The sequence below is a fragment of the Jatropha curcas genome, chromosome 3 (genome assembly GCF_041381405.1).
Source record: "Jatropha curcas cultivar XTBG-Jc1 chromosome 3, XTBG_Jcur_1.0, whole genome shotgun sequence".
In the NCBI taxonomy this organism is placed as follows: domain Eukaryota; kingdom Viridiplantae; phylum Streptophyta; class Magnoliopsida; order Malpighiales; family Euphorbiaceae; genus Jatropha; species Jatropha curcas.
In genome coordinates, this window is record NC_143153.1 from 17,835,157 (window position 1) to 17,845,475 (window position 10,319).

Genomic DNA, 10,319 nt, shown 5'->3' on the forward strand with positions numbered 1-10,319 from the left:
TACCAAAGAAGAATGGCAAGGCATTTTAACAAGAAGGTCAAAGACCGAGAACTGGAAGAGGGTTGTTTGGTTTTGAAGGAGATTAGACAACCAATCATAGACCCACGTGGGAAGTTCCATCCTCATTGGGCTGGACCCTATGTGTTGAAGAAGATATTGTCTAGCGGAGCTGTCATTTTGACTGATTTAGATGGCTTGGAGTTCACGAATCCATGTAATTTAGATCAGTTGAAAAGATATTTTGTATAATAAGCATTGCATAATGTAAAAAGAGCTACATTAGACCTGATTCTCCTCGAAAAAAAAAAGAAATTATATATCGGAGATATGTAGGCAGCCCTCATTGGGCACGGTCTAAACATTAATAAAAAAATCATTTCATAATTCATTTCTTCTTTGCCCAATAAAAAAAGAGGAAAGAAAAGAAAAAAGTGAAAAAAAGAGAAAAACCCGCTAAGTCGAAAACCCGAAAGGGCGGCTTAGGCAAAAGTCGGGGCCCGCTAAGTCGAAAACCCAAAAGGGCGGCTTAGGCAAAAGTCGGGGCCCGCTAAGTCGAAAATCCAAAAGGGCGGCTTAGGCAAAAATGGGTAGCTCGCTAAGTTGAAAACCCGAAAGGGCAGCTTAGGCAAAAATTAGAGCTTAAATAAATAAAGTTGGAAAATGCTTGGAAAGCTTAAAAGCCAAATGACATTCTCAATTTAAGCAGTAAAGTCAATCAATCTGGAGTCAAGCAGAAAGCAAAAGAGTCCAAGCAAAATAAACAAATAATAAAGTCTAAGTCTAAGTCCAAAGCCAAAAAACACATATATCCAAAAATCCAAAGTCCAAGTCCCAAATAAAAAAAAAAACAAAAAAAAAATAAGGGAAAAACAATAAAAGTCCAAAAAGCCTATAAGAGTCTAGGTGTCCCGTCGCCTCCGTGGGGCAACATCCTCCGAGTCATCCCTAGCTGTAAAACTCTGTCCAACCTCGCCTGTCCGAGGAGCCAACACAATCTCCTCACCAGTTCCAACCTCATCATCAGCGTCAGTCTGAACCCAACCTTCGAGTGCACTCAGCAGTGCGGTCCTCCTTGGTCTCTCAATCGGCCAGACAGTGGCAATGAACCAGGCTCGATACTCAGGAGAAGTCTGAACACCGACAGGGTTAGGTAAAGGCCTAACCATATGATGATCTCTAACCCAAGCCCTAAGGACGGCTCGTGTAACACCCGGGGTAATGGCTGAATCAGCTGAAATGTCATCCATAATCGGAACAGTCTGATCTATCCCCATCTGCCTCAAGACGCGCGAAGCACAGTACCAAGTACAGTGTGTAAGGCCTAGAAGGTAAACCCGAGTATGGCGGAAGCTAACCTGGATAAAGCGGGTGATGTCATACCAGGCAATGAACCACAGTACCTCATTGGTACCCAACTCAATCAACCATGAAGTCCATGCATCAATAGACGGATGGGTGATCAGGATCCTCTGCATACGATACTAAGTGGGATTGTAGGGCAAGAAAGTAGGGGCAGCAACCACTTGGAGGTGGTCCTTCAACCAAACCTGAGTAATGGATCCTTTCTATTACAAAGGAATGAACTAAAAGAAGAAAAGAATAAGGAAAAGGAAAGGGGAAATACCTGGAGAATAATGGGAGAGACTGTCCAGTCATCGAACCCTAAAGCAGCTCTGTCAAGGCTCCTAATGGTCTCTGCCAGCACAATGCCGCCAATACAACCCATATCCTCCATTTGCCGAACCATGGGGCAGAGGCACAAATCCCCAAAGCCTGGGTCCTGGTTAAACAAGAAGCCAGCCAATAAACAAAAAACCAGGGCCCGCATTCTCAGCCTCATCCGGTCTGGGTCGTCTGAGCGAGCCTCTGAAAATTCATCAATCAGGGGCAGCAGAATTGCTTTCTGGTCATCAACAATCATAGCCCTAGCTTGTGGTCGACTGAACTGAAACAGGTTTTCAAACGACCGAACATACCCAATTTTTACCTCATGCTTGACTAAAGGGGCATTGGGGTCGCACCCTATAATAGCACAAAACTCCTCAAAAAGAGGGCACATCTCTTCCATCATGTCCCCAAACCGAAAAATGTGGGCCTCCGGGTCCCAAAGTCTAAGACATGCCCGTAAAAAGTCCCAGTCAACTACTACCCCCCTAAGTGTAATGATAGGAGAGAGACCATACCTTCCCAAGTTGATCTTTTCGACCTTGGAGAGACTCCTAGTCCAGCTCTGCATGCTGTGGTTGAAAAAGGGATTCATCTTTGAAAAAAAAAGAAAGAAAAGAGAGAATGAAAGAAAAAAAAAGCTGAAAAGTGCCTTTTTTGGCTCAATTTTTGAGAGAATGTGTGAAATATAAAAAAAAAAGCTAAAAACAGGTTTTTATAGAAAAAAAGTGCCCGGAGGCAGCTGCGGCCGCTGGCCCAGTCCGCCGATGCCGGCGGCTCAGGCCGCCGGACCCGGCTGCAGCGGCCGCCGGACCCGGCTGCAGCGGCCGCCGATGGCGGCGGCCACCGCAAAAAAAAAAAAAAAAAATTTCCAGTACCAAAAAAAAAAAAGGAGTTTTTTTATTTTTTTTCAGTACAAAAAAAAAGAAAAAATATATATTTTTTTCCATAAAATGGGCTGAAAGGAAATCCTATTTTCTTTCAAATTTGATAATCATGCATACATATGAAATTTTCAATACTAACCAAGTGCAGGTACAAGCAAAGTTCAGTACAGAAATACAAAAAAGGAAAACAGGAAAAATCTAGCAACTATCAGCAACGGGGCCTCCTCCTCCTCTGATCATCAAAGGCTATATGAGTCCAGGCCGCAGTTAGTTCTTGCTACATCCCGAGAACCAGCTCCATCATCTGATTGACCAACCCAACAGGAACCTATCAATCATACAAAGGAAAATACAAGTCGATATCAAATCTCTTGTGAATCTTTTTTGTGAGAGATTTTTTTAGTCTTTACCTCGGTAATGTCCTCGGAAGGAAGAGCCGGGCTATCCACACTCTCCAGGGAGACCTCTCGAAGAGCTGGAGGGCCGTCGGGAGGATAGTAGCGAATACTGTATGGAAGACGTAGATTGGCCAGGTCTGGGTGAAGCGGCCTAGTAGCCTCCAAAATAGCCCGGGGAGCCCTGTAAGGACCAGCCGAGCGGCTAGGCCCGGCCCGAGACGGACCCTCAACCGGAATGGAAGAAGTGGGATCAGTCATAGGCCTCCTCCTTGGAGTCCTAGTCGAGGGGCCCGAAGCCCGAGAAGAACGGGTGCCAAGCGGCTGGGAAGGAGCCGACCTCTGAAAATCATCTAACCGAGATCCAATGGGCTGCATCAAAGAGATCCTGCAGAACTCATCATAATCTCCTCCCATGATGAACTCCACATGTGGAATACCCTCAGTATGAGCAGCGGTGAGTGTCATCTGCTTACCCGCTCGCATGTCCTCGGGAGGAGAATAAGGGACAGAACGGCAGCCTCTTATCTGAATGTCCACTCTCTCGCCCAAATAATATCGCCGCAGGACAGGGTGCGACAGGACCACCCTCCGCCGAGATAAGGCATCTGACCGCTGGAAATCGGGATCAGCTTGAATCCAGCTCTGTAGACGGGCAGTCAACGGCCCTATTTCGGCCTATAAAAGATGCAAATATGTTAATAAATCCTTTTTATTTAACATATCTAAGAATCACTAAGCACATACCTGCTCCAGAGTGCAAGTATCAAAAAAGGCTCTCAGCTCCTTCAGCGATTTCTTGCGCCGAACGGTATGAAGGTTTTATCGGTACCATCTCCAAGCCAAAGGTACCAGCCCTAATTCAAGATCAGCACGAATCAGCTCCGGGCGAGTGTAAGGAAAGTACTCAAATGCCCAGGTCTGCAAAACAGAAATAGGAATCAGTGAGAAAAATCAAGACAAATAAAAAAACACAGAAAGGAAGAATGTTCTTTACATTACCTCCCAGAAGTAGTAGGTCCCACTGAGTTTACAATGGCCTCGACTCAGATCACACATGTCATCATACATGCGGCTCAGAATAGCACCGGCCCAGTCGTACTCCTCCAAATGGGACAGATTTTCCAAACTCTTTAAAATAGAAGGATTAAACTTCTCTTTTCTGTTGGACCAGAAGGTCGAAGCAAACAACAGCAACAAAGTGAATCTGGCCACCTGAGTAGCCGTCAGTTCTCCCCGCCTGTATCTAGCATAGATGTCAGGGGCCTGGAGGGATAACCAGCGTCTGGAAACGCTCAAAGCAGGAGTAACGGAGCCTGGCTCGACAATCTGAGGCAGGTCTATCCCGATCAACTCCACTATCCGGTCGGAGGAGATCTCTGTCCTCTAGTCATCATATAGCTCGATCGACCGAATGCCGAAGGGGATCCCAGAGATCACAGAAAAGTCCGCAGGGGTCATTGTCAACTCGCCCTAAGAAAAGTGGAAAGTATTGGTGGTGTCCCACCATCTCTCGGCCAAAGCGCCCAATAACTCCTTGTGGCTGCTCCGACCTATGTCAAGATGCCTCAGGTAGCCCAGATAAGACGGACCGATAATCGCCCCAACTGGGTTATGTTGATCGAATATCTCGATCAGAATCTCGGCCACAGAGCTCTCTCCCACATCCAATTTAATACGGGAGTCCTAAAAGGTAAAGCAATCTAAGAGTTACTCCTCAATTCCTTACTAAGGATAATATCTTAGTTCTACCCTAACATGCATACTAATAAGACAGTAAGTACAGAAAAAATTCACATCTTGGCCACAGAGGCCCAAAAAAATCGACATTTTGGCCACAGAGACCCAAAAATCCACATTTTGGCCACAGAGGCCCAAAGATTCACATTTTGGCCCCTAAGGCCCAAAAATTCGCATTTTGGCCACAGAGGCCCAAAGATCTACATTTTGGCCTCTAAGGCCCAAGAAATAATTAAAACAAGCAAAGGTGAAAGGGAGCTTACTCGGGCATAGATGCCGGTTACGGAGGCGTGAGTGTCAGCGTCCGCCATAACATTGGCATCCTCGAGGGAAACCCCCAGAGACGCCAGAAAATCCTCGTCGCTGCTGTGGCTCGGAGAAGTCATGGAGAAAGTTGAGAGGATTTGAGAGAAATCTTTGAGTTTGAAAGTTAAGAATGAATGAAAAGTTAGAATTTCAAGCTATTTATAAACAAATAGCTAAAAGGCGGGTCTCCTGGACGCGTCCGATTTTCGTCTTCAAAATTTGTGTTTCAGACAACCACCGACTCCCATAAATCTTTTTTTTATGGTCACCGGTGGGGGGCAACTGTGAATACCCAAATTTTGAAGCTCAAAGAGCCAGTTTTCCCGGACTGCAAATAGTCTGGCCGGACCGGAGGCCATTCGAAAAGTTCACCGGAAGTATGCCAATATGGTACTTGAAACGTCCGAAAAATTACGAGGATCACGGAACTAGTCCCGGAATATTTTTTGGAGGTCTGGAACTCCCGGAAAAGCCTCCGGAATGAGAAAGTAGCAAACCTGCCGGCCCCGGTGGCTCGGGTCGCCGGACACGGCGGACCAGGCCGCCGAAACAGTCCGATTTTGCCTATAAATGTCGTCCCCGGCACTCAGTTTGAGGCACTCAGCCTGTGTTGACGGACGCTCCTTCTCCCCTACGCTCCTTGCGATTCTTTACTGCTTTTCTGCATTTTAATTTAGCTTTATTGCTTTCTTGCTTTGTTAATTGGTCACTAAATTTGAATTAATTAATATTCCCTTAACGAAGAGCTTAACCTGGAGTTAAGAAGTGGCCGTCGATTAAATCAGGTACATAAAACTCTACCTATTTAATTTTAGCACTTCATGCATGCTTCTCTTCTACTCCTAATTCTACAACTGCATAAATGCATTCACGTCATCATTAGGCAAATAAACTGCCTCAATTAAATAATTTTAGGCTAAATGCCCGGTTAATTAATAATCGTGGTATTGAAGCCTAAATCTGACAATATCGGCTAAAGGTGTCTAGTCAATTAATGACTATGGTATAATTGCCTTTATTTCGAACAATCCGGCTTAAGCCCAATTAATCAATAATTGTGGCTAAATAGCCTTAATTAAACACGTTTTTTTTTTGGCAATAAATTGCCTACATTGCAAATCAATTAATCACTTCTGGTAAAACAAATTGCCTATAAGTGAGATTGATCTTTTTTTTTAGCGACAAATCGCTTAAATCAAAATTTTGGCTAAAAAGCCTTCAAATAATTACTTTTGGCAAATAAATTGCCTTAAATCAATCAATTTTGGCGACAATCGCTCAATCATCGATTTTTGGCAATAAATTTCCTAAATCAATATTTTGGCTTTAAAGCCTTCAAATAATCAATTTTGGCGACAATCGCCTAAATCACATCAATTTTTGGCAACAATTGCCTAAATCAAACTTTTTGGCTAAAAGCCTTAAATCAACAATTTTGGCAACAAATGCCTAAATCAAATCAATCAAATTTTGGCTAAATGCCTAAACAAAATGCACGAAGCATACACAAACTCATGCATAAAGCATACCCATTCAAAGCCCTTTTAAAAAGGCCTATCGAACTACGTTGACTTTGATCTTCCATTCAAACGGAAGTACGTAGGCACATTTGGGATTTAACCCCGAGCGGCAAGTCGAAATCACTTAAACATTCCATTGCATCAATTTACCTTGCAAAGCATTCATTCATAGGTTAGTTCATCAGCATGACATAGTCTCGGGATCCACCTCGGGTTCGTAGACCATGCCTTAAACTTTGGGATAGTTAATCTAGCAATTAGGTTAATTAAAAATTGGAATCACTTAGGGTTTTTTCCTAGTTTACCCTAAAATAATTAAACAAGGTGGCGACTCATACATTCACGTGCATTTCTGCCCTTAGTCATATGCATTCTTATGCTTAATGATGTTTTCGGGGAAGGGGTTCACACCGACGCAGGCACAGACTAAAATTTCAACAAAATTGACCGAATTACCAATCGAAAGCAAGAAAAATTGAAGAAAATTTTACTTACCTCGGTCTGAAAGCTGCGCATCTGGCTAGTCTCGTAGCGCACCGGGAACTCAGTACCCGGCAAAGGGAGAAGCTGTAGCGGTCGCGTCCCCGAGGTCAGCGGATTCCGGCTGACCGGCACCGGCTCGCCGTCAAAAGTCGGGATATCCGGGACCGCCCCTAAGGTCTCCATCTCCAGAGTATAGGCGGAAGCAGGGATTTCAGAAAGTTAAGACATTGTTTTTGGTTGAAAGTTCAGAGAATTCTCAGATTGCTTAGGGTTGAGATAAGTGAAAATGAGTTGATTAAAGAAGAAACTTACTTATAGTAAGTAATTGGGCCCAAACCCACTTTTCCAAGCCCAAAGTAATGGGCCCACCATCTTTTATCAAGCCCAGAAGGCCCATACGACCCATATAACACCTGTAACAACCCGTTCAAGCAATTTGATGTCGGTATGCGGCTCGTACACTTCAGCAATTTTGCCTACTCACCGCACAGGGGGCAGGAGCATCAAATTGCCCATATTACCCTCAGGTAAATTTTCTTTCAAACACTACATCAGGAAGGGTATACCTGAAAATTCAGACTCAAAATTTTTTATGCCTAAATTTCTGCTAAATTTTTGCAAAATTATTAAACCAAATTTTGACAATAAATGTTCAACAGTATGCCTAAAAAGCTAATATTTTTGGTCCTAGATCGGAATTCCGGACTGGGGGCAAAAGTATAATCTTTTGCCCTGATGCAAATCCTTTATTTTATGATTAAATGTATGGGGGCATGTGATGTCCCAACTTTTTTCTAACAAAAGGCAAGGTCTGTTTGTACACAGATATTGCTCTTTTTTTGTTAACAATTTTTCAGGCCAATCAGTGATGGTTTTTCGAAGCTGATAGGGTCCACCGAGCAGTGATGGTGTATGGCGAAGCTGTTCGGATTAATTCTCCTACTGATCAGTGATGGTGCATTGCGAAGCTGATCAGAACAATTTCAACCTTCAAATAGTGATGGTGTATTGCGAAGCTATTTGAACTCTCTTTCCCGGTCAATGATGGTGAATTTCAAAGTTGACCAGGGCAAAACCAACGTCTTTCGAGCCGATCAAACTGAGTCTCGAGGATGTCTCTACTGATCCGACTGGAGCCGACAAAAGCCGATCAAACCGAGCTGAGTAGGTGGCCAGATGATCAAATTAAAACCCTTCAAGCCGATCAAACCGAGCTTCGAAGGTATCTTCACCAAACCAAATTTTGGACATCTCTACCGATCCGACTGGAGCCGACAAAAGCCGATCAAACCGAGCTGAGTAGGTGGCCAGATGATCAAGTCAAGTCAACATCTTTCCAAGCCGATCAAACCGAGCTTCGAGGATGGTTACCAGATAGAAGGCACGTCAATGGACCACTTTAACATTAATCGTTTATACAATTAATGATAAAGTGGGGGGGCAAACTGTTGACGCGTAATTTTATGCCCCCACCTAACCCGGTGATGATATAAGGATAAGAAATAAAGAAGCACGGTCAACCAGAAGTGTTTTAAACCAAAATTTGATTTAAACCGGTTCAAAGAGTCTGACCTGCGTTAGGGTTGCGTCACGCAGCTATCACTTGTGTGACGGCACTAGTAGTTGCGTCATGCAACTCCAACCAGGCTGACATCTTTTGGACAGGCCCGTGTAACGGTCTGCACTGTTTGTATGGATACGCGGCAATTGTACGAAAAGTAAGCTGCGTCACGCAGCTCGCGGGTGCGTCACGCAGCTACTACCTGCGTGACACAGCTTTGTTCTGTTGCCCTACCCATATAAATGCAACATTTTCATTTCTAAACGGGACTTTTCTCTCATATTTCTCTGGACTTAGATATTTTAGACAGAGAGAAATTTAATTACGGCTAGGGTTTTCCCCAAGAGCTCAAGTGAGTAACCTTGAGGAAGATTAAGCCATTAGAAAGATAGATTCAAAAACTAAAAAGAGACAAAAGACATAAAAAGAGAAAAAGAGAGAAAAGAAAGAAAAGAAATGTTTTCATTGCTAAAACTTGGTGTTAAACACTTCTGGGATCGTGAAGCCTCATTCCCAAATCATCTAAATCATATGCAATCCTCGAATCTGAGGGTTAGGTGATCATCTAAACCTTCCCTTTCATTTTTAGTTATTTATTTGTGAAAAATCTTATTTTCTTAGTATTTAGTTAGTTTGGTGTTGATTAAACAACATTTTGCCCATTTCTGCGTGTTTCTGAGTTATATTAAACCTTTGTTAATAAAAAGAACACGTAAAAAGAATAGTTTGAAAGGTAGTTACAGACCAGAGCAGCTGCGTCACGCAGCTACTACCTGCGTGACGCAACTGTTCATGTCCAAAAGACCTTGACTTGGACTGGACCACTCGCGTGACGCAACTGTTCGTGCGCATAGTCTTTATTTCGTTTTTACATTTTTATTTAATATTATGTTTTAAATAAATGATTAATAAATCAGGAGATTTTGATAAAGTCACGAACAGTTCCGTCGCGTAACTAAGAGTTCCGTCACGCGACTGTTCTTCATAGAACAGTGGCGTGACGCAACTGTTTTAAAGTTCCAGAATAATAACTAAGAGTTCTGTCACGCGACTGTTCTTCATAGAACAGCTGCGTGACGCAACTGTTTTAAAGTTCCAGGATACTTTTTTATTTTATTTTATTTTAATTTCATGACTTTAAATGAAGGTTTAACTTTAATTCAAGAAATGATCAATAATGGCCAGATTGTGTTATAATCAAGCTAAACAAATTAACTTACAATGATTTTGAGATTTCTTTTTAGGATTTATCATTTATATTGTTGAAATTATATTATTAAATTCGGTTTGTGGCCCGCCTTTAACCATAAGGCAAGAGCGGGTCTTTTAATTATTTCTGTTATGGATGGATGATGAATGTTATGATGATTTATGATGAATGCAATGAATGAACCTATTTGGGACGGTTAATTAATTTTCCACATAGAAGCTCGGTTCGATTTAATCGAGTTGGGTTTAATTAAATAATTTGGCTTTTCTAAAATAAAATCAATTAGAAATTATAGGTTAAAAAGAGGCCGATTTTCCGGGCGTCGGCTTCCAATGGGCCGACGTACCTAATTCCCTTACCTAGAGCCGCATACGGTTCGCCTGACCAGTTTTTCAAAATAATTGGCCTTAAATAAAAATTGGGTTAAATGGAGTCATTTTTGTAAATTAAAATCGGAAACGGTCCCATTGCCGAAATAATGGGTGGCGACTCAAATATTTTAAGACCGATTTATCGGCACCGCGTTTCCCAAAAGGTTTTTAACACCATTTT